Here is a 24,972-nt window from a genome sequence, read left to right on the forward strand (position 1 = left end):
CTAAAACAGTACCCCTTCAGAGGAACAATATAAAGAATTGACATAAACAAATAAATCGTCCTCATCTATGGTAATCTGTAACTCCATGCCCCAAGCAGGAGCCAAAGAGTCCAGAAACCAGTAGGATTGTATAGAATGTAAAATACTATACAATCCTGACAAAGTATGCTTGGTATGTATGCATTCCAAATAAAAACGCTGAAATGCCCCTGAAAAATTTTGGTACTGCTGCAGATGAAAATTGGATATAATATAACTACAAATTTGCAAATAATGAAGGAAATGGTGCAGTGTAAACCCCAAATGAGAGATACAAAAGTTGAATGTATGAACCGTTTTAGCATCTAAATTTATAAAAGGTAATAACAAGGCCTTCTGAGACCTGTCAGGTTCCCTATAGAACGCCACTACATCTCCGGAAGAAACACAAGGGTTACCTGTAAGTGGCGTTAAAATGACTGTTCCCAAGGTAAGGACAATAGAATCCTTTAAAATTTCCAAGCAGCCCGAACCTCTTTAATCCAAAATGATTTAAACAAGTGTGATGGAAGAGATGTTTGTGGAGCATGAAGAACATACATTAAGGAGAGGGGAGCAACCAAAACTTTCTCCAGTTCCAAGTCAGAGTACAACCCTACATTACCTATCTAATCCCCTACTTGCAGCAAATTACAAATTAAAAATGAATATTTGGAAACTCTTCCCCCCTCCCCCCATCTTCCTTTGGGATCATGAGATGCATGCGGGACATTCAGAGTGTTTTCACCTTCCAAACAAAATTTAGCCAAATGCGCAAAATCAGCAAAATATCCCTTTGGTAAACCGATGGGATATTTTAGATCAAATGTCGGTATATAAAAACAATAAATAAATAATGGGGAGCATCTGTACTATAAACAGCAGTTTAGGAAGAAGCATCATTTTTATAAGTGCTATACACCCCATGAAGGAAACAGGGAAGTGCATCGACTGATCACATGATTTCCTAAACCCTGCAATAAGAGGTACAGGGTCGGATTTTAAAAGCCCTAAGCGTGCCGGACCTATTTTAAAAAGGCCCGGCGATGCACGTAAAGCCCCGGGAAGCGTGTAAGTCCCGGGGCTTGCAAAAAGGGGTGAAGCATGGGCGGGGTGGTCCGGGGGCAGAGCGGGGGCAGGGCCAGAGGCCTCGGACATAGCGGCCATTGCCGCTGTGTCGGAGGATTACGTGCCAGAAGGCTGCCGGTGCACTCAACTTGCGTCTGCCCAGAGGCAGACGCAAAAGGTAAGACAAAAGTCAGGGGGGGGTTAGAGTAGGGCTAGGGGGGGGAAAGGTTTAGGGAAGGGGTAGGAAGGTCAGACTAGGGGGAAGGGAACGGGGGAAGGCAGCGCTGCTCGGCACACACATGGTGCAAAATTGTGCACCCCTTTGCACGCGCCGACCCCTGATTTTATAACTCGCGAGAGCCTGCGCGCGCAAGTTATAAAATCGGGCATACATGTGTGCGTGCCGGGTAGAGCGTGCACCCTTTTAAAATCTACCCCACAATATTTAATGAATACACATATCCGGGTCTCCATGGACTTGTAACTTGAGATATTTAAGGATTCTCGAAGCCATTTTTTTTTATTTATGAATTTCAAAATACAATTACAAGAGTATCTTGCCATTTGTAATTACAGAGCAAAATTGTAATCATCCATAAGCAAAATAACAATAATACACAATATTGCACTATATTAATACCTATTCTGAACTAAACAAAAGTAAATTAAGAGAGTTCTCCAAAAGAAAAACTTCAGCGCAATTCTCTAGAAGTAAAGACTAATATATGGAAAAAAAAGTGCAATTGGTACCCCTTATCTCTATTCAAACTAACCGGATATTTTAACCCCGAGAAGAATTTTGAGCTGATCTGGATCTATAAATGAATAATCTTTCCCCCCATATTTGACAATGCATCTACAGGAGTATTTTAATAGGAAAAAACCTCCCTTATCTAATACCTCCTTCCTTAAGGCTAAGAATTTTTTCTTATGGAGTTGAGTACTCCTTATCAAATCGGGGAACATCCATATTTTCTGCCCATAGAATGTTTTAGATCTATTACGAAAGAAACATTTCATAATATTATCTTTGTCTGTTATAAAGGCAAATTGGATTAACAATGTACCTCTATTTTTAACTTCCATGTCCTCTTGGGATTTCTATAATAGATCAGCAACATTAATCGATGTTTCTAAAGGATGTTCCTGCTCTAACCTTTCAGCTTCTCTGTCTGGTTGTAATATCTGTATATGTTCTAATTCCTCTTATTCTTTTTTCCTTACACCAACATAAAAAGCCCTAATAATTACAGGGTAACATTGATCTTGAATCTTAAGGACTTGTGTAACATAGGATTTAAATAATTCCATAGGACCCAATTGTGTTATTATAGGGAAATTAGTAACCCTTAAAGTCAGAGCTCTAACTGAATTTTCTAAATTTTCAAACTTTCTATGAAATTCGACTTCAGTTTTAATTTGATGATCTTGAATCTTTTCAATTTGTATAAATCGATTGTCCATTTCACTGATCTTCTTTTGCTAATCTTCTATCCTTTCAGTATTCTCCTTTAATGAATTATTTGTTTCCCTAACCTCTTCCATTAAATTAAACATGGAGGCATCCAGCTTTGCAATATAGTTCCATAATGTTTCCAAAGTAATATTATCAGGCTTTAAAATAACAGTTCTAGTGGTATCTTGTTTTCTAAGTCCAGCTGTTTTAACCTTTGGTGTACTTTCTTTTTTGTGAATTATTTGGAGGCTTCCAACCTCATTAACTTCTGATATTTCAATTGATACTTGAGATTCCATCTCCATAGGTATTGATCCTTTGAGTTCTTCCTGTTTTCTTCCTATTAAAACTTGATTGTTAAAGACTTCTTGGGTTGATCCCGGCTCTTCAGAAGGGAAAATCCCTTCATCGCTGGGTGGAGGTGGTGTTTCCGGTGTCCCCGGACTTAAAGATGTCTCAATGATCATAAGGGGGGGGGGGGGGGATTTCACTCTAAATCCTCCCCTAGAGCGGTCTGTTCAATGGGGGATACTTGAGGGGTTCCAAGCCAATCTGAAACACTCCGCTGCCCGTGTTTAACGTTTGCAGTATTAGAGGTTGGCGTTAACTTGGCCTTCCTCTTGGTATGCGGCATTGTTATTTATTAGGAAAATACAAAGAGGAAATAGAACTTTGAACAATTGAGTTAACTCAGAAAGGCTATCGTTGCACCAAAATATTATACAGGAGGATTCTCTTATGGAGGCTGATACTGGATGATGATTAAATAATTATATTAGCTACCTGAGGTAGAAATTGAAAGTCTTTCAAGGATGAAATAAGCGGCAAACAGTCAAATCCAGGCGAAAGCCAGGCTAAGCCTGACCTAAGGGGCATGTGCGGCTTTGGCAGCGCACTGGCATGGGCTGCATGCCGCAAGTAGGTCAGTTCTTATAGGCCTACTTCTGGGTTCCGCCCCTTACATCAGCATCTCAGCACCTATTCCCCGTTGGGGCTAGAAGGTACTCTCACTCCCGGTCCGGTTCAGCTGCAGCAGGAAAAACTTCTCTCCTCCAATTTTCACCTCAAAGGAGACAGTCCAGGTAGGCCAGTTCTTATAGGCCTACTTCTGGGTTCAGCCCCTTACATCAGTGTCTCAGCGGCTGTTCTCCGTTGGGGCTAGAAGGTACTCTCACACCCGGTCCGATTCAGCTGCAGCAGGAAAAACTTCTCTCCTCTAATTTCCACCTGCTCCCGAAGCCATTTTAATGGGAAATTCTGCCAAAGCGGTTATTGGGCCCCTGAAAGATCCAGGACTTCTGATTTGGCCAGATTAAGATGCAACCCAGAGAAGCTACCAAAAAGAGTAAATATTTCCAGGGTGTGAGGCAAGTAATCTCAAGCCTTTGGCAGATAAAGCAAAATATCATCTGCAAATAATAGTACCTTACGAAAAGGAAATTTATTCAAGATCTCGTCCCTGGAGAGCATATCATTAAGTGTCAACACTAAAGGTTCAAGAGTCAAAATAAATAATAATGGGGACAATGGACACCCCTTTCTGGTGCCTCTAGTTAAGGGAAAAGCTTGAGAAAAGGAATTATTCACCCATACTCTCGCCTCCAGGTTGAATATAATACTTGAATAACCTCAAGTAAGAAACCTTGAAAGCCATACATGGGTAAAACGCATTCCAAAAAAAGACCTCAAAATTTGATCAAATGCTTTTTCTGCATCAAAGCTGATTAGAACAGGGTCTAAAACCCCCAGTCGTTTCCATTTTTCCAATAGTGTAAGGGCACTTCTAACATTTACCCCTGCTCATCTGCCATGTACAAGCCCACCTGTCCCTCATTAATAGGGATGGCACGATCAGCTTAAGCCTATTGGCTTTTAGTTTAGCATAAAGCTTAATATCTAAATTTAAAAGAGAAATGGGGCGATAAGATTGGACCAGTGATGGATCCTTCCCTGGTTTCGCGCTTTTAAGAGAATCAGGCATAGGGCGCAACAAGACCATGGTGTCAAATAATATTTTAAGAGCTATGAATGCCTTCTCTTTGAGAATTTTATAGAATTTGGGCATTAGACCATCAAGGCCCAGGGACTTCAGTAACAGAAGCTTCGCAATCACCTTTTGAATTTCTTGAACATGTATGGGTTTATTCAAGGCATTTACTTGGGTTGGGGACAACTGAGGCACATTTTCTCAGCTCACAAAAGTTTCCATAGTCTCCAGATCACTTTCTTCAGCAGAATACAATTGCTGGTAGTAAACCTCGAATGCTTTACTGATGATCTGAGAGGAAGTAAGGGAAACATCCCTAGAACTAGCAATGTTAGTAGCAAAAGAAGAGGAATGCTTAGCCCTCACCAAATTTGCCAGGATTCTCCCAGATTTATTCCCATATAAGAAAAACTTATGCCGCAAATTAGCAAGGGAAGAAGTGGCCCGGTGATGTAACTTATCATTTAAGAGTTTGGAGATTGCCCAGAATTTACGTTGAGTGGGTTGAGAATGATCAGTGATCAAGCAACCTTGGCAAAATTTCAGTTTATGAGTGAGAGATAAAATATCATTATCAAGTTCCTTTTTCCATTTGATTGTATAGCTAATGATGTCCCCTCTCAAAACGCCTTGGCAGTCTCCCAAAAAAGAACATGATCTGCCATGTGAGGTTAATTATTGGTCTCATAATCTTCCCATTTCTTAACTAAAACGGACTCAAACTCTTTGTCTTGAATCAACCATCTGGGCATCCTCCATTCCATCTTCCCTGAAAAAGAAGTTAGATTATTTAATACACAGATGACAGGTCCATGGTCTGATATTACAATCGGGCCTATATCTTAGGAACCTAAAGAAGGAAAATAGGACTCAGAAAGTAACATAAAATCTGTTCTGGATTTGGTGTTATGTGTCTTTGCAATATGAGTGAACCGCACTTCCCCAGGATGTGAAATATGCCATGAATCTAGAAGATGTAACTGCTCACAGAGAAAAATAATACCTTTATGCACACCCTTTACAGAAAAGGAAGAATGAGATTGCTTATCTAAATCCCCGTGAACAATGCAGTTAAAATCCCCTCCCATAACTAAAGGAGCCCGTCCCAAAGAGTCCAACACAGTGCTACGTTTAGTAAAAAAAACAAAAAAACCCATGGTCATAGCGATTGTGGGGGGGTGGGGGGAAGCATATACAGAGACCAATCTAATTGGCCTGCCGAATAGGGAGCTACTGATAGCCACATACTGGTCTTGAGGGTCAACACAGGCCTGTAAAAGTTGAAAAGCCACATTGCGATTAAACAAGATGGCCACTCCACTTTTTTTTTTTAGAAGTCCCTTGTGCAGCAAAAACCTGTGACACCCATCACTTACAGAGCTTGGAGTGTTCCTGGTCCATCATATGAGTTTCTTGCAGAAACGCAATGTGGCACTTCAACCTATTTAAGTGAGACAATACTTTTTCCCTTTTAACAGGGATTCCCAGACCAGCTACATTCATTTAATAAAATTATGTGACCCCCCCATTGCAAGCAAAAAAAGATATAAATAGGAGGAAGTAAGTCCTCCAAATGCGAACAAAAGTATGAAATCCCCACATCCATGTCACACAGTTGAAGTTGTGCAAACCCCTACCAGCAGAAGAAATACCAAGTGATGATCGCCACCATCCACAAAGAACATACCAGGGGGAAAAACCCCCCAAAACCCCATTCCCTTCCCCCATACAACCCCTCCCCCCCCCTCAAATTCACAATCATTGCCTATGCAAAGGCAGAAGGTCTAACAGATATGTCAGGGTGCCGCCTCCCCTTCACATCACATAAAAAAACAAACCAAAAAAAGCACACATCAAAGACAACATACCCTCTCCAGGGGGTATCTTGTCTGAAGTCAGTCTACAGATACAATGCTGGGTAGCCCAGGCAAGATACAACCAAGCCAGGACTTAAATATACAAAGAAAGTAATTTAAAAGATAGAACAAATATAAGAGTGTTCCGGCACTCAATAGCTGAGAAATGCACAAAGCATGGTGCACAAAAAAATATAAAATGGTCTAGGTTCAACTATATAAAAGACAAAATAGTCTCTCCAATAGAGGCTTAGCTCTCCAATAGAGGCTCAGAGCCCCAAAAAGGGAAAGAGCTCCTCAGTAGAGATGCATCTCATGGTCCTTTCTCAAAGCCACAGCAGAAGGTCAGCTCAAAGTCCCACAGCAGAGGTACAGCTCATGATACCATCTTAGAGCCACGAAGAGGTAGAAAACCTCCACAGCAGAGGTGTAGTTCATGATCTCTTCTCAGAGCCACAGTAAAAAGACAGGGCATGCTCCCTTGGCAGAATTACAACTCCTGTTCCTTTTTCAGAGCCATGAAAAGGAAGAGGACCTCCACAGCAGAGGTACAGCTCATGATCCCTTCTCAGAGCCACAGCAGGAGGTCAGCTCAAAGTCCCACAGCAGAGTTACAGCTCATGATCCCATCTCAGAGCCACAAAGAAGTAGAAAACCTCCACAGCAGAGGTGTAGTTCATGATCCCTTCTCAGAGCCACAGAAGGAGGTCAGCTCAGGGTCCCACAACAGAGTAGTAGCTCATGATCTCTTCTCAGAGCCTCGGAAAGAGCACCACCACAAAAAGTGCAACTCGGACTCCATTCTGAGCACCACACAAAAAGAAAAAAAAAAAAGAAATCAAGTCCACCTATGCCACCTTATTCTGCAAGTTGATCACAAATGCCTGTGCTTCCTCAGCAATTTAAAAATCATGGCGATGGTCCCGGTGCCAAATTCGGAGGTGAGCTGGATATTACAGGAGGAAGCGAATGTCAAGTTTGACCAAACTTGAACAAACAGAAGAAAATTCCCTGCATTTTAACATCATACAGTTTGAAAAGTCCTGGAATATTAGTACTCTTTGATCTTTATAAAGTAAATACTTTTTTTTTCTCTAAAATGTTTGGAGGATCATGCCTCTATATGAAAAATGGGAAAGTTTAGCAATTACAGTCCGGGGCCTGGTTCTCCCTGGCTCCTTAGGTCCTATGCGGTGGACTCTCTCAAAAATCATTTTACCTTGCAGGTCAGGAAGGCCCAACTCCACCAGCAGTTAATTCCCCAGTAGCTTAGGCAGGTCAACAGCCGAGTCATTCTCCACTATTCCAACAAAGCGGAGATTCTTCTGGCAGGCATGATTTTCAAAATCATCAAGTTTAGCAGTCTTCTCCGCCATTTCCTTTTCAAGTATGTGCACCCTTTTTTCCAGTTGCAGTATATCATCCTCCACTCCAGAGATCCTCCCCTCTGCGTGATCCAGCTGAGGTCCCAGTTCTGATAGGGAGGATTTTAACTCCTTTATCTGAATAGATGTATGAGAAAAATGCTCATCCAGAGCTATCACCACAGTATTCATAAGTTTAATTACCAGGGCTGTGTCTAGATTGGCTGCTGAAGCACCTCCCATTCCTTCGGCCATTTTGGAGGAGGCGGGCTTGACCTTCTCTTTGTCTTGCCTAGCAGAACAGAACGACATGCCCACAGTGATTCACTCTGCCAGCACACCAAATCGTTCTTCCCCACTTCCCACAGCGAAGATCTGTGAAATAGTACAATGGCACAAGATAAATCATGGAAAAACTATAAAAGTAATGGAGGCGGCACCCGGAGTTCTGTGCTACATGACTTATCGAGCCCACCACATCACGTGACCTTCAGATGTGTATTTTTTTAAACAAATTGATAGCAGAAATCAAATTAGATTGAGGAAAATTCAGTATCCTAAGATTTAAATAACAAAGAGAGTTCTCAATATTCTCCAATTTTCTAGAGAGAAGGATATTAGATTTAACCAAAGTCTTTTGAACTTGTTGAGAAGAAGAGACGACTTGTTCCAAAATATCAATTTTCTGGGAATGAGAAGCCAACTCAATTTCAACAGGTTGAATACGAGCAGAAAATGTTAATGTAACTTCAACCAAAGTGGATATGGATTTTTCAAGAATCATCAATGCTGACCTAACAGAGTCTAAAGTAATAATGGAGGTCTTGTGTAGGACGAAGATGAATGGATTCCATACCTTGGCTGTTCTGCAAAGTTTGCGCCTCTCACTGGTCTTCCATAACACCCCCGCACCCCCCCCCCCCCCCGGGAATAGAGATGCTCACTCAAGGCCTGACCACTAGATCTTCTGTGCTCATGGGCTTCTCAAACTGGCAACAGCCAGACTCACTATGGCTACCTCAGGAGAGCCCTCCTCAGAGACCACCAATTGGCGGCAAGAATTCAACAATTTCGCCAACAATAGGAGAAGAGGCGGTGTTATCGGTGCTCCGGGGCTGAGTGTAATTTCCAGGTCCGATGAAGGAGCCACCCACTCCATGGCTTGAGATGCCAAGGATGCCACCGGAGAAACTTCGGGCACCAGAGAAAAGAAGCCCTTGATAGTGGAGAGGATGTGGTTAGTGCAGTTAGTGTAGATGGGTTCAAAAAAGGTTTGGATAAGTTCTTGGAGGAGAAGTCCATTAACTGCTATTAATCAAGTTGACTTAGGGAATGGCCTCTGCTATTACTGGCATCAGTAGTATGGGATCTTCTTGGTGTTTGGGTATTTGCTAGATTCTTGTGGCCTGGTTTGACCTCTGTTGGAAACAGGATGCTAGGCTTGATGGACCCTTGGTCTGACCCAGCATGGCAATTTCTTATGTTCTTATGAATTGGGAAGGGTCAGACCTGGGGTGGCTGGGACCATCTCCCTGATCTTCACCTTGCGCTTGGTATGAGGCATCAGGGGAGAAGAAGATTCAAAGAAATGAGGAGCTCCCAGAAACTGTGCCTCTTGTCAGGCAGCCATCAAGGAAAGTGAATTTGAGTTTAATTTTAAAAGAGGTTAGCTACAGGGACTCTTGGATATATTCAGATATATATATAGTTGTGATCACAAGTTTACAATACCCCTGTCAGAATTTGTAAAATATGTAGCATTTTAAGAAAAAATGAGTGATTAGACCAAATACGTTTGTTATTTTTAATGTTTCCAATTAAACTAATATGCATCACAGACTAGCACAAATCATAGCAATAAAGGAAATAATAAAATGGTCTTGTTCAAAAGTTTGCATACCATTGAATTTTTGGGCTGATAATATACATTCAAGTTCACACAGGTTGAGATGGCAATGAAGGTTAGGTATCCACACCAGTGCCTTGTTTGATTGTAATTAGTGTCTGTATAAATAGTTAATAATAGTTAATAGTTTTTTAGCTCTTGTGAATTTCATCCAGGGCTGTACTGACTTTGGTGGTTACTGAAGTATGGGGAAAGCAAAAGAACTGTCAAAGGATCTGCAAGTAAAAGTAGATCAATTTTATAAAGCAGGAAAAGAATATAAAAAAAATATCCAAACATTTGAAAATGCCAATCAATATTGTTCAAAGTCTGATCAAGAAGTGAAAAATTATGGGTTCTGTTAATACCAAGCCATGGCCATAGAGACCAAGAAAGATTTCAGACACAGCTGCCAGGAACATATGTCAGAATGCAAAGAAAAACTCAAGCAACTTCTACTGAAATACAGGCTTCTTTGAAACAAAGTGGATTGAAAATTTCAGCATACACAATAAGAAGATACTTGAACAAAAATGGGCTGCATGGTAGAGATGCCAGAAAAAAGCCATTGCTGCACCAACACCACAAAACAGCCCACTTATAATAGGCCAAACAGCATCTAGAGAAGTCTAAAAACTTCTGGAACAAAATAATTTGGAGTGATGAGATCAAAATTGAACTTTATGGTCACAACCATAAACACTATGTTTGGAGAGGAGTCAACAAGGCCTATGAAGAGAAGCATACCATCCCTACCATGAAGCATGGAGGTGAATCTTTGCTGTTTTGGAGGTGTGTGAGTTACAGCAGCACAGGGAATTTAATCAAAGTTGATAGCAGGATGAATGCAGCATCTTATCAGAAAATATCAGAGGATAATTTGCATTTATCAACCAGGAAGCTGCGCAAGGGGTGCACTTGGACTTCCCAATATGACAATGACCTGAAACATAAGTCCAAGATGGCCCTTCAGTGGCTGCAGCAGGAGAAAGTGAAGGTTCTGGAGTGGACATCACAGTCTCCTAACCTCAACATCATTGAGCCACTTTGGGGAGAATTCAAACATGCAGTTCATGCTCGACAACCAAAGAATTTACAGGTTCTGGAGGCTTTTTGGCAAAAGGAATGTGCAGCTTTATCACATGAGAAAACAAAGGGCCTCGTAATTATCACAAAAGGCTGCAAGCCGTCACTGATGCAAAAGGGGGCAAATCACGATATTAAGAACCAAGGTTATGCAAACTTTTGAACAGGACAAATTTATTATTTCTCTTATTGCTATGGTTGGTTTAATGATTGTACTATTCTGTGTTGCAAAATAGTTCAATTTGACACACATTAAAAATAACAGACGTGTTTTATCTGATCACTCATGTTTTCTTAAAATGTTACACATATTACAAATTCTGCCAGGGTATGTAAACTTATGAGCAGAACTGTATAAATGTATATGTGTGGGACCAGCCTTGTTATTTTTGTTTATTTTCTATAATTGTTGTACAATAGTTGGAAAAAGCTGTAACACAACCACAAATGACAACAGTTTTCCATCACATTTAAAGTCTTCAGATGTTGATTCACAATCATTCTGATTTGAATCATTGACCTGCCTGTCATTTCTTTACATAGCTTCACAATCTAAAAATCAGCGAGAACTCAGCAATTTGCATTCATGAATGGACATTGTTCATATAGTATGAAACAAAAAAAAGCACTGGAAGCAAGAGAATGCAAAATATAAAAAAAAACAAATAAAGGAATAGCGGATTTATTTTTTAGTATCTCAGGCCCTGTGACTTCCACACACTTGCCAATCCCCATCCCATTTTTGTGCATTTTCCCTCATAGCCCTTTATCCTTGGAATAAACTCCTACCCTGAGTTAGAACTCTTACTCGAAAAATAGTAGGTGACCAAATTAAGAGTCAAGAGTTTAAAAAAAAATTATTTGTACACTAAACTAAAAAACCATATAATCAGCTGGCAAATATATTTACCATTTAGAAAGCAAACTAATAAAACAGTACTTTCTGATACAAAATGCACTTTCCCTTAGATTATTCCATTTTTAAAATTTGAATTTTTCTTCAGTGTCTCTACTAGTGTGACCAGACTTGTATTAGTGTTGGTGCACACTTAGCTGTCTTGCTCCTAGGGTACATTGTCTATGTTGTTGTGGAGTGCTGTCTTCGGTCTCTATTCCACTTCATCTGGTCAGGATTCTTCTCCCTGTTGAAGTGTTATCTTCCTATTCTTAAACAACAACAAAAAAAAGAAAACAAATTCCCTGAGCCCGAGTATTGTTCCACCAGCTAGTAGTGTAAAGTGTTCCCTGTCTCTTCAGCTGGAACCTTGTTGAAATTGGATTTACAAACTAGTGTGAAATCAAATCGTTCTTTCCCTAAACTAACTTCCTCTTATTCCAGGTTGTCAAGGAATTGTTATAATTTTGTTATGCCTCACTTTCCTTCATATATTTATTCACTCATCTCTAAGTTGTCAGTGTGAGAATTTGTTCTGGAATTCTAATTTTCTCCACTTTTTCCTCTGACTGTCAATTGGCAATGGATTGCAGGGCTGGACTGTCAAGTCTTACCCTGAGTAGCTAAAGTAAACTAGCAGTTTACCAAAGGGATATAATCAGTTTTCCTAATTTTTTCTGGGACTTTTAATTCCCAGACTCAGTCAAGAGCTTTAATTGCCCTGGAAATAAGAAACCTTAAGGTCATTTTTAAAAGCCCTACACCTGCAGTGTCTCTGGCTGGCGTGTGCTACACCGTTTTTAAAAAGTGCTTGGGTACGTGCACAAATCAAAAAGTTAAAAAAGGGGCACACATGGGCATGTTCTTGGTGGAGCATGGAATTTTCAAACTGCTGCATGGGCTTACATGTACAAGAGTATGCTACCTCACGCCCAGAGATGCAGCCATTTTGGGAAGTTATCTTGAAATATGTATATATTTACTCACACAAACATGTGCCAGGGTCCCCTATTGCATATCTATACTTCTACTATGAACAACGTGTATTAAAATAAAAAAAAGTATGTGAGTCAGCAGTTTTAAGGGTCGGGATTAAAACGGTGAAAGGGGACGTTAGGAAATCCAATCCATTAACTGGGTAAACTGGGAGTGAATTGAGGTAAAGGGCTATTGCGTTGGTGCATACGTCTAATAAAATCCCCCCACTTACAAGGTAGAGCCAGCATTTGCACGTACATGTGTGCAACCATATAAAATTGTGTGAATATGTACATGAGTACAGCTGATTTTATATCATACGTGTATATATGTGCATATGTTATAAAATGGCTGCATCTCTGGGCGTGAGCTAGCATACTCTTGTACATGTAAGCCCATGCAGCAGTTTGAAAATTACCGTCCCCGTTTCCTTATTCGAGATCAGTCTGATATTAGTATTTCTTCTTTGTTAGCAGGGTGGGGTTTTTTTTCATTCCATTAATGGAATTTTGTTTCCCTTGTTACAATTCAGTATTATAGGACACTTCAATTCATACCACTTCTCATTCTCTCACTTTCCACTGTTGCTAACTTGAGCAGCTTCTATGTTAATTTGCTCATTAGTATTAGTTTAACCTCTCTTCTCTCACACTTAGGGGTAGATTTTCAAAAACGGCGCGTTCGTGTACTTTTGTTGGCGCTCCAGGCGCCAACAAAAGTACGCGGGATTTTAGTAGATATGCGCGTAGCCGCGCATATCCGCTAAAATCCTGGATCGGCGCGCGCAAGGCTGCCTATTCCGTGTAGCCGGTGCGCGCCGAGCTGCGCAGCCTGCCGCCATTCCCTCCGAGGCCGCTCCGAAATCGGAGCGGCCTCAGAGGGAATTTGCTAACGCCCTCCCCTCACCTTCCCCTCCCTTCCTCTACCTAACCCACCCCCCCGGCCCTGTCTAAACCCCCCCCCTACCTTTGTTGGGGGATTTACGCCTCCCAGAGGGAGAAGTAAATCCCCACGTGCCAGCGGGCCACTGGCGCGCCTAGACGCAACCCAGGGGCGGTTCCGGAGGGCACGGCCATGCCCCCGGGCCCGCCCCCGACACGCCCCCCTCGGAAAACCCCGGGACTTACGCGAGTCCCGGGGCTCTGCGCGCGCCGGTAGGCCTATTGAACATAGGCACACCGGCGCGCAGGGCCCTGCTCGCGTAAATTCAGGCGGATTTACGCGAGCAGGCTCTTAAAATCCGCCCCTTAGTGTTTCTCTTACCTTGGTTGATACCGTATAACCAAAAATCATGTGTGTCTCTATCTCCCTAAACTCTCCACACCTTCACATATCCATTTCACTGGTCTGAACTTTAAAACCTGGACAACCTCTGTTAATCAGAAACAGAAATCTTGGTTGTGCTTCTAATTAGAATCAGGGTATAAAAAAACCCCACCTCAGAGCAACAGCAGCTCTCCAACTCCACACTCTCTCAATTCTTAACTGTCATTCAACTGTAACTTCCTACATTCTCACAATAAACTGCACCTGATGACATCACTGTCCCGAAGTCCCGCCTCTACTTGTACCATGCAAACAAGCCTACACCTGATGTCATCACTACCCCCAAGTCCCTGCAATGCAACCAAGCCTGTGCCCAGCATGAGACTCCCTCCAGGCACTCGGTTTCCATGGCAACCTTCAAACCAAGCAACTGCTGGATGTAAAACCTAGGATGGAATCCCTGTATTCCACTGTGCCCGTTTAACTGTGCTCTTTTCCTATGCCCAAATAATGTATCCTTTGTGATTCTTTTTTTTTTTTTTTTAGGAATGGTGTTGTCTGCCCAGAGCACCCCAACACTAATTTTACCCCTATATTTATTTATTTAACTTTGTCTAAACCACAGTATCAGCAGCTCAAAAAAAAAAGATTCACAAGTCTTTTTAATCATATGTGAAATCACTGTAAGTCCTGTAGACAATGGGAAAAAGTTCTCAATATTTTTTTTCTTTAAAGCTTTACCAGTCCCTTGAATTACAGAGGACATCAGATGCAAGATTTGTAGTATTGCCATTATAAAATGGTTTCTTTCTTTGTGGGTTTTTGTGAAAAATTTTGGATTAATGGTTTACAATGTATATAGCTGCTGCTTATATACAGTTAATAATATGCATGGAGGATGAATGGGGTGCGTATTGATGTGAGATGACTAGGATTTGATACGTTATTTGAATCATGAGTAGTGAATTAGCACTGATATTTAATAAATGAATTATTGCATATGTGAAGGGACCAATTTATTTATATTCTGTATACAGTGTTATGAGCTTGACCCCTCCTGCTCTAAGTGCCAATATTGTTTTTTTAATATATACTATAATCCAGAGATCCTGGAACTCTAATGTAACAATCTCAAAAAGTAGCTCTTGTAAACAAATACAAAATATATTTATATAAATCTGAATATAACAAATAAAATTTACAAATTGTCGTAGACTAAAATGACAATACCTGATTAGGATTCCATGAAATCAGATCAAGACAATCTTGAATATCAGCAGAGTCTTATTCTAAGACATTTCTTATAAAAACAAGTTAAATGTCTCAAACTAGAACATGTATCAAGTCCACATGCTGGATTTAGATCAGAAAAACTATCAAATGCCTTTATATTGCTTGAAGCGTAGTACACAAGAGAGGAGTTCCTTGTTGCCCAACAAAAGGCCTTTGTTTCACTGGTAATGGCTTCCTCAGGGGGGATTGAAAGCGAATCGAAGACTCAAATAAATTGTTTTCATAAATGTATTGCATATCCAGTTGACGACATAGTAGTATGTTCTTCTCTGAGGTGCTGTTAAGCTAGATTTTCTTCAACAATTTATTATGTAGTCTCAGCCCTCCTTCTCCTTTTATCATCTGCGAGAAACTCAGAACGAGGCTCTCAGCAGAGGACATGGTTGAGCACAGTGGCCGTTAATTCTTAAGGCTACTTGAACACAGAGATCAGACATCTTGGCCTCCTTCAAAGATTCCTCTTAAAAAGAAAATTACCTTAAGGTATTGTAGGAGCTGTTTATGGAAACTGACTTTTTTGATGTGTGAAGGAAGGGACAGCTCAGAGAGAGACTTCTCTGATCAAGTGGCCTTACGAATTAGTGGCCACTGTGCTCAACCATGTCCTCTGCTGAGAGGAGAGGGAACGATTATAAGGTGGGCTTGCTTCTTTGGCTTTCTAGCTGGGAACCTGGCCCGAACAGAGGTGTCTAAAAAGATAGTGTCTTCTTCCTGAGATACTACTGTCCATGAAGTTCGTGCCATTGATTTCCTGTTCTTCCAGACCAAATAATATGCTCATTGGTATTGTTGTTCCCATGTAAGCCAATTGTTAAATGTCAATAAAAAGATTTACACACCAAAAAAATTCACTATATAAAGGGGTAGATTTTTTAAAAATGCGCGTTCGCGTACTTTTGTTGGCGCACCAGTCGCAAACAAAAGTACGCTGGATTTTAGTAGATACGCGCGTATCTTCTAAAATCCAGGATCGGCGTGCGCAAGGCTGCTGATTTTGGGTAGCCGGTGCGCGCAGAGCCGTGCAGCCTGCCTCCGTTCCCTCCGAGGCTGCTCCGAAATCGGAGCGGCCTCGGAGGGAACTCTCTTTCACCCTCCCCTCACCTTCTCCTCCCTTCCTCTACCTAACCCACCCCCCCGGCCCTATCTAAACCCCCCCCCTACCTTTGTCCATGGATTTACGCCTCCCGGAGGGAGAAGTAAATCCACGTGCGCCAGCAGGCCGCTGGCGCGCCGAGACGCAACCTGGGGGCGGTTCTGGAGGGCGCGTCCATGCCCCCAGGCCCGCCCCCGAAACGCCGCATCCCGCCCCCAAAACGCCGCATCGATCGGCCCCGCCCCCGACACGCCCCCGACAAAAAACCCCGGGACTTACGCGAGTCCCGGGGCTCTGCGCGCGCCGGCAGGCCTATGGAAAATAGGCGCGCCGGCGCGCAAGGCCCTGCTCGCGTAAATCCGGGCGGATTTACGCGAGCAGGGCTTTTAAAATCCACCCCAAAATGAATAACCTACATCATTATAATATGTATAATATTATATAATTATAATTCATTCTTTATCTGAAAATCAAAACTTTTGACCTCTTTTTTTTGGGTCTAGAATATATTAAAAGTGTGAAATGCCTAGAAATTAAGAGCTCAATATTCAGACAGGGCCAGCTAAGTAATTTAGCTGGTTAAGACTTATCTGGCTAACTTACGGGCCATAGAGTAAAGTCCGCGGGAGAGTGGGCGAACAGGCCACTCTCCTGTGCGCGCGATTCAGTATGCAAATTAGGCCCGGCGGCAAAAACAGGTAAATGGAGGCGCTAGGGACACTAGTGCCTTTTGGACCGGAGTGGTGGCTGTCAGCGGGTTTGACAGCCGACACTCAATTTTGCCGGCGTCGGTTCTCGAGCCCGCTGACAGCCACGGATTCGGAAACTGGACGCTGGCAAAATTGAGCGTCCAGTTTTCGACCCACTTCAAAATTTTTTTTTTTTTTTTACTTTTGGTAACTTTCGGGACCTCCAACTTAATATCGCCATGATATTAAGTCGGAGGGTGCACAGAAAAGCAGTTTTTACTGCTTTTCTGTACACTTTCCTGGTGCCCAAAGAAATTAGCCCCTACCTTTGGGTAGGCGCTAATTTCTGAAAGTAAAATGTGCGGGAATACCTAATAGGGTATTTGCATGTTGCGGGCGCTATTAGGTTCGGGGGGGTTGGATGTGCGTTTTCGGCCCCTTACTGAATAAGGGGTAACGCTAGCGCGTCGAAAATGTGTGTCCAATCGAGGGTTAACAGTGCACTCCGTCGGAGCGCACTGTACTGTATCGGCCCATTAGCCAGGATAATCAGTGGTGCGGTTGTGGTGCTGAATTTACTCAGATATGTTTAAAGTTAGCCGGATAAGATAACTAACTTTAGACTTGCTCAATAGCAGTTTGAATATCCAGCTAAGTAAGCCGAAAACGTAGCTCCTCCCAGTCAAACCTTTGCAATGTCCCTAGCCAGATAAGTGGCTGACTATACCCAAAGTTAAGTTACCCATCTAAATGCCTTTTGGAAATCTACCACAAAGTGTCTGTTGATCTGCTCTGCATTTTAGTCACAAGTATAAAGAGGTAAAGGACTCTGCTAGAAATGACTTATACAGTCGTTGTAATCTTGTAATGGGTGCAAACTGCCCTGCAACCCTCAATGGACAGGGACATCATATATGAGCAGACAGGTTCTTAAAACTGAAATTGATCTCCAGACATCAAATTCTACAGAGCAACTCCATCCATAGTGTCGCATTTAAAAAAAAAGAACCATCCACAGCAAGTACGTTCTACTTGTGAGAGCTATCAGGAAGACCCTGGCACGTGGCGTAGTGCATTGCCGCCGGCATGGTTTTAATTAGTGACTGAAAGCAGAACTGCAAATGTTCTGAACGTTTTCAGAATGTCGTGAGGACAATTGGGCACACAAAAATCTTGTTTTTCCCTAATGGGATTTCTAGGTGAACGCTGCAAGACAATGAAAATGCACTTTACAAATTCATTTCAGAAAGGATCGGATCTCTGCTAATAGTAATTCCCCCGGTTCTTCAGGATTCACAGTGCTGTGTCCCATCTCACCAGTCTGCTCCCAGATGGTTAAGTACGGTCTTCATGGACCTCAGCAGATGAGGAAGGGACCCGTGGGGCATCGAAGCTCACGTGCACCACCTTTTGATTATTCTTAGGTAGGCTGAGTAAAAGGCATCACAGCCTACCTACATGGGGAATTGCCTGTATGTTTTTTTTGCAAAACATAACAAACAAAGAACTTTATCTTACAGAAAATATAGCAGCCTGCTAACTGCTTGGACTTTACAGTGATGGGCTGAGCCCAAGATTTGTTTTGTTTGCTTCTAATAAAGTTAGCACTCCTGGAGGCGACAGACTGGAAATCAATGTCATTCATGTATGAGCAGAACAGGTACCGCATGGGCAGCGGCAGTACCAGCTCCCCCACTCTGCCCTGCTAATGTGCCTCAACCTTGCTCCTGGGGTGAGAGAATACGGCAGTCTCAATGGCTCTGACCTCTGTGCTGAGGCTGCCAAGCAGTGGTGCTGATCAGCACAAAACTGGGATGGTGGCTTTTAGTGACATGGACACGTCCACTAAAAAGAAAACTGAACCGAGACCACTGATTCACTTCGCATGGGCTACTGTAAGGCTTTCAGTCATTACCAACTTGAGATTTTTTTTTGAACTAGGGTCAGAGGTGAAAGGTTCTGTAACCCCTGCACCACTCCCTGAGCCACCTAGTCTCCTCTGCACCTGGGAGACCTTTGCGTTTGACTTTGGTGGCGAGTCACTGGATGGTCTCTCAGGCTGCTGTACAGGAAATCAGTGGCACATCCTTTTATTGTGAACTATTATATTCATGAAAAACTTTAAAAAAATTACTGCGCCCAGATGTTCATAATATCATGCAGGAAAAAAAAAAGCCAGCTCATTGAGTTTAGCCAATTTACTAGAAAACAATATGTCAAATAAAAGAGCGATTTATATGGCTTCTCTCTTTATGATATAATTGTAAGTTCTGTAGTTTGTAATTGCACTTATAATTAGACTGTTAAATGTTATTTCCTTTGCATTAAACAAAAAAGTTTTAAAGCTCCCAAAACCTCATGTTTTGCCAGGAAGTGATCCCCATTAAACAGAAGCTTCACACCAGAAGGAATTCAGGAAGAGGGAAGAAGTCATATCAGGAACTCAGCCTCAGGTAATCCTGCAGGTTTGTTTGTTTTCTAACTGAATATTTAAATGGGTTTTGTTGAACCATCTCTCTTTAACACACATCTATTCTAGTTAATACACCCTAAACTTAAAAACGACATTTGAATAAATACAAGTCCATTAAGAGGGTAATTTTTTGCGAGTAAAACAATGCTTTACTCATGGAAATGGGCATTTTGAAAGCTACCTGCCCTATGTGCAGCTGCAATTAGGTGCATAGGGCCTGTGTGTGTGTGTGTGTGCTTTTATCTGCAGTAGAGGGAGGCATTCCTAGGGGGTGGGGATGGGATTAGAGGAGGAGCTTGCACTTAAGGGCATACTTACGAATTTTCAAAAAGTCTTTTGTTTGTAAAACCACCCACACAAATTAGCAGGTGTATGTGTGTGTGTGTGTGTGTGTGTGTGTGTGTGTTATGGAGTCTCAGTTTAGTGGACCCTTGGGCCGACCTGCAGGAGACTGGGAAAGGTGGACAATGTCTCTAGTATGTGGCAGACCGGGAGGCAGATGTTCAGGCAGGACGTAGAGGTGCTCTTCACCTTGGAAGCTGGTACTCCCCCGGGAGGAGCCCATAGGAGCCCAACCGCTGGGACTTAGGCGGCTTCACCCTTGGAAGCCGAAGCCCTCCTGGGAGAAGCCCATAGGGGCCCGGCCGCTGGGACTTAGGCGGGTTGTTGATCAGGAACTGGAACCAGACTAGGACAGTAGATAAGTACTGTAACAGGGCTCGGGTTCTGGAACCAGGCAGGAACTGTAGCAGGGCTCGGGTACTGGAACCAGGCAGGTACTGTAGCAGGCAAGAGGGGGCGTAAGAGGGGAGATACTGTTGCGGTTCTGGCCGCGAGCGCCACAACCAGACCCTTACCTCCGTGCTCCTGGACCTACTCCCACTTCTGGAGGCCTGGTTTGCGCTCTGTTCGGCGGCGTCCCCGTGGGGGCCGTGCTGCCGGGAAGCTTCCCATGGATGACCTGCTTCTAGGCGCAAGCGCGCGCCACTTGGACGCTTTTCTAGGCCGATTCCCGCCAGCAGTGACTCCGCCCAGTTCCTGACGTCAGACGCCACGGCCTTGATAAGCGGGCCATGGACACTCAGTCTTTGCCTTGCAACGGGTTTTCCTTCCGGTTCCCTGTTGCGTCATGCCCTGGAGCGAGCTGCCTTGCTACTCGCTCTGTTCCTGCTTGCCTGCTACAGTACCTGCTTGGTTCCTGCTTGCCTGCTACAGTACCTGCTTGCAAGCAGGAATGGAGCGAGTAGCAAGGCAGCTCGCTCCGGGGCACGACGCAACAGGGAACCGGAAGGTAAACCCGTTGCAAGGCAAAGACTGAGTGTCCGCAGCCGGCTTATCAAGGCCGCGGCATCTGACGTCAGGAACAGGGCGGAGTCACCGCTGGCGGGAAATGGCCTAGAAAAGTGTCCAAGTGGCACGCGCGCACGCACCTAGAAGCAGAGCATCCATGGGAAGCTTCCTGGCAGCGCGGCCCCCACGGGGACGCCGCCAAACAGGGCACAAACCAGGCCTCCAGAAGTGGGAGTAGGTCCAGGAGCACGGAGGTAAGGGTCTGGTCGCGGCGCTCGCCCCTAGAACCGCAACAGTACCTCCCCTCTTACGCCCCCTCTTAGCCGGTCCGGGTTTACTTGGGTGGTCCAGATGGAACTGCCATAATAAGTCCTTGTCGAGGATGTTACGGGCCGGTTCCCAAGAATTATCCTCGGGTCTGCAACCCTCCCAGGCAAGCAAGTACTCCCAGCGGCGTTGATGGAACCGGACATCCAAGACCTCACGTACTTGATACGTAACCTCGTCTGGTACTGAAGGGTCCGATGGTTCAGGAGCCCGGGAGTGGTATCTGGATAAAACAAGAGGCTTCAGCAATGACACATGGAACATGTCATGTATGCGCATGGAAGAGGGTAGGCGTAATCAGTATGAGACTGCTCCCACTCGTTCGGCGACTCGAAAAGGCCCACAGAATCTCGGAGCTAGTCTTTGAGACGGAATACGTAGCTGTAGAGTTTTGGTATTAAGCCAGACACGGTCTCCTGGGAGGAAGATGGGTGCTGGCTGATGCCTATCCGCCCATTTCTTGGCGGACTGGGGCGGCTTTACGGATTTTTCCCTAGATAGACGTCCATAAGGAAAGAAGCTGGCGGGCAGAAAGTTGCACTGCTGGGAGTGCACTAGGTTCAGGTGAAGGCAAGGGCGGTCGAAGTTGCTTCCCATAGACGATGAGGAAAGGTGAACTTCCAGTAGCAGCATGCGTGTGATTATTATACGAGAACTCCGCTCACGGGAGTAACTTGGCTCAATTATCTTGTTGTTCATTCACGAACGAATGGAGAAAAGTCTTCAAGGTTCGGTTAGTCCGTTCTGTTTGCCCATTACTCTGGGGATGGAACGCAGACGAAAGACTAAGTTGCACATTGAAGCGTTTGCAAAGTGCTTTCCAATATCGAGCAGTAAACTGTGGTCCTCGATCGGAGTCTATATCCTGCGGGAGACCGTGAAGTCTAAAGATATGCTGAGCGAAGAGGTTAGCTAGGTTCAGTGCAGAAGGCAACTTTGGCAAGGGGACAAAGTACGCCATCTTGGAGAATCGGTCTACGGTCACCCAAATGACTGAATTACCTCCTGAGACGGGAAGGTCCACGACAAAGTCGGTGGAGATATGTGTCCAATGCTCCACCGGGATGGGCAATGGTTGCAACAGGCCCCTGGGCTTCCCGATAAGCGGCTTTTGAATGGCGCAGGTAGAGCAAGAGCCCACAAAAGCTTGGACGTCCTGTCTCACCGTCGGCCACCAGTAGAATCGGTTCAACAAGTCTAAGGTCCCTTTACAGCCAGCATGGCCCCCAGTGAGGGAGTCATGGGCCCAAGTGAGAACTGCTCTCCAGGAGCGACGTGGAACAACGGTCTTCCCTTGGGAGAACACCAAGGTTGCTGCAAGGCTCACTTTCACAGGATCCAAAATATACTGGAGTGTCAGGAGTCTCTTTGACCTCAGAGGAGCGCGAGAGCGCATCGGCTAGAACATTCTTAGAGCCGGGTCGATAGCATAAGGTAAAGTCGAACCGATCAAAAAACAGCGACCACCGGGCTTGCATTGGATTCAGGTGTTGGGCTTGCCTCAAGAATGCTAAGTTTTTGTGATCGGTGTAAATCATAACTGGATGGTTGGCTCCCTCCAACCACTGTCTCCATTCCTCCAGGGCAAGTTTCACAGCTAGCAACTCTTTATCACCAGCACAGTAGTTGCTCTCTGCCGGGGAAAATTTCTTTGAGAAATATGAACAGGGTAACAATTGTCCAGAATCAGAGTACTGGCTCAGCACGGCCCCCAAGGCCACATTGGAGGCATCGACTTCCACCACAAAGGGCCGGCTGGGATCCGGATGACGAAGGCAGGTGTCTAACAAGAACGCTTCCTTAAGGGCCTCGAAGGCTTGGCAGGCGGGAACAGGCCAATCCTCCGCGTTGGTCCCCTTTCGGGTGAGGGCAGTCAATGGGGCCACAATACAGCAATAGTTAGGAATAAAGTGACGGTAGAAATTGGAAAAGCCGAGGAAGCATTGCAACGCTTTACGGCCCCTCGGCCGGGGCCAATTCTTAATTGCCGCCACTTTCTCAGGATCCATTTGAAAGCCTGTTGCAGAGATTATGTAGCCCAGGAACGGCAGGGACGTCTTCTCAAAACTACAGTTTTTTCCAGTTTCGCATACAGACCATGCTCCCTAAGTATTTGGAGCACTTGACGGATATGCTGACGGTGTGAAGGCAGGTCCTGGGAGTAGACTAGCACATCGAGGTAAACGATTACGCAGGTGTTCAGAAGGTCCCGTAACACCTCATTCATAAGGTGCTGGAACACCACCGGAGCATTACATAAGCCGAAAGGCATCACAAGATACTCGTAATGACCGTCTCTGGTATTAAAAGCGGTTTTCCACTCGTCTCCGGGACGAATTCTGACTAAGTTGTAAGCACCTCGTAAGTCCAACTTTGTGAAAATCTTCGCTCCCTGGAGCCTATCGAGGAGCTCCGGGATTAATGGGAGTGGGTAACGGTCTCGCTTAGTAATGGAATTTAGGCCTCAATAGTCTATACACGGTCTCAGCGAGCCATCCTTCTTGCTGACAAAGAAGAAGCCTGCCCCTAGAGGCGACTTGGAAGTGCGAATGAACCCCTTGGCCAAATTCTCTGAAATATACTTGGACATGACCCGGGTTTCCGGTAATGATAAGGGATACACCCTTCCTCGAGGGGGCATAGTACCAGGTAACAGGTCTATAGCACAATCATACGGATGATGCTGGGGAAGGATCTCCGCCTTGGTCTTGGAAAATACGTCCGTAAAGTCCTCATAAGGTGCAGGAGGACCTAGGGCAGAGTGCATCAACGGAAATGCGGGAGTCCTAGGCACTTTCATACAGTTAGCTAGGCAGAAAGGGCTCCACTTGACAATCTGTAGAGTATCCCATTGAATTGTAGGCGAGTGCTTCTGTAACCACGGCAACCCTAGCACCACAGGGTGGACAGCCTTATCCAACACTAGGAAGGCTATCTCCTCCAAATGGATCGCCCTGGTGCAGACAGTAATGGGTGCCGTGGACATCAGGACAGGTCCTGGAAGGAGCATCCCCTGGATAGAGGTAATTCGTAACGGGACCTCCCGTCTATGCGTAGGGATTCACAACTGGGAGACTAAGTCCTGCAGGATGAAATTACCCCCGGCTCCAGAATCCAGGAATGCCATCATCTCAATGGAGCCTCCAGGGTATTCCAGGGTAACAGGCACTGTACATTGAGGAGCTGTAGCACAGCCTAGGAGGAGCTTCTCCCGACCTCCTAGGCTTTGGCGTTTTCCACACGCTCCTGACAGCGTGCCAAGAAGTGGCCCTTCTGACCACAATACAAATACAACTTCAACGAACGGCGACGTTGCCTCTCTTCAGCAGAGAGCAGGGCCCGACCCAGCTGCATGGGCTCGCAGGTAGAAGCATCTGGACGAGAAGTCTTAGGAGAAGGCACAGGTCTCGCCGACACAGCAGGAGAACTGTGGCAAGAGGAGCGCTGCTCCTTGGCCCGTTGTTGTAGGCGGCGGTCAATGCGGGCAGCCATCTCTATCAGGGCGTTGAGGTCCTCCGGCAGATCTCGAGCAGCAATCTCATCCTTTATGCATCCGGAGAGGTCCTCCAAAAAGATGGCCTTAAGACTACCATCCTGCCAACCTACTTCCTGGGCTAAAGTCCGGAAATCCATAGCATAATCTGCCAAGGAGCGAGCCCCCTGATGGAGTTGCAGCAGATCAGATGTAGCCGTGGCTACTCGGGCGGGCTCATCAAAGGCCTGTCGAAAGTTCGAGATGAACTGTTGTAAGTTCGTTAGTGAAGGATCATTGTTTTCCCAAAGGGGAGAAGCCCATATTAAGGCTTTCCCATCAAGCAGGGACAAGATATACGCCACGTTCACCGCATCCGAGGGGAACTGCTGAGGCAACAAAGAGAACCGTACAAAACATTGGTTCAGAAAGCCACGGCAGGTCCTTAAGTCTCCAGCGTAGCGGGAGGGTGCCGG

This window comes from Rhinatrema bivittatum, chromosome 3 (genome assembly GCF_901001135.1).
Source record: "Rhinatrema bivittatum chromosome 3, aRhiBiv1.1, whole genome shotgun sequence".
NCBI lineage: Eukaryota > Metazoa > Chordata > Amphibia > Gymnophiona > Rhinatrematidae > Rhinatrema > Rhinatrema bivittatum.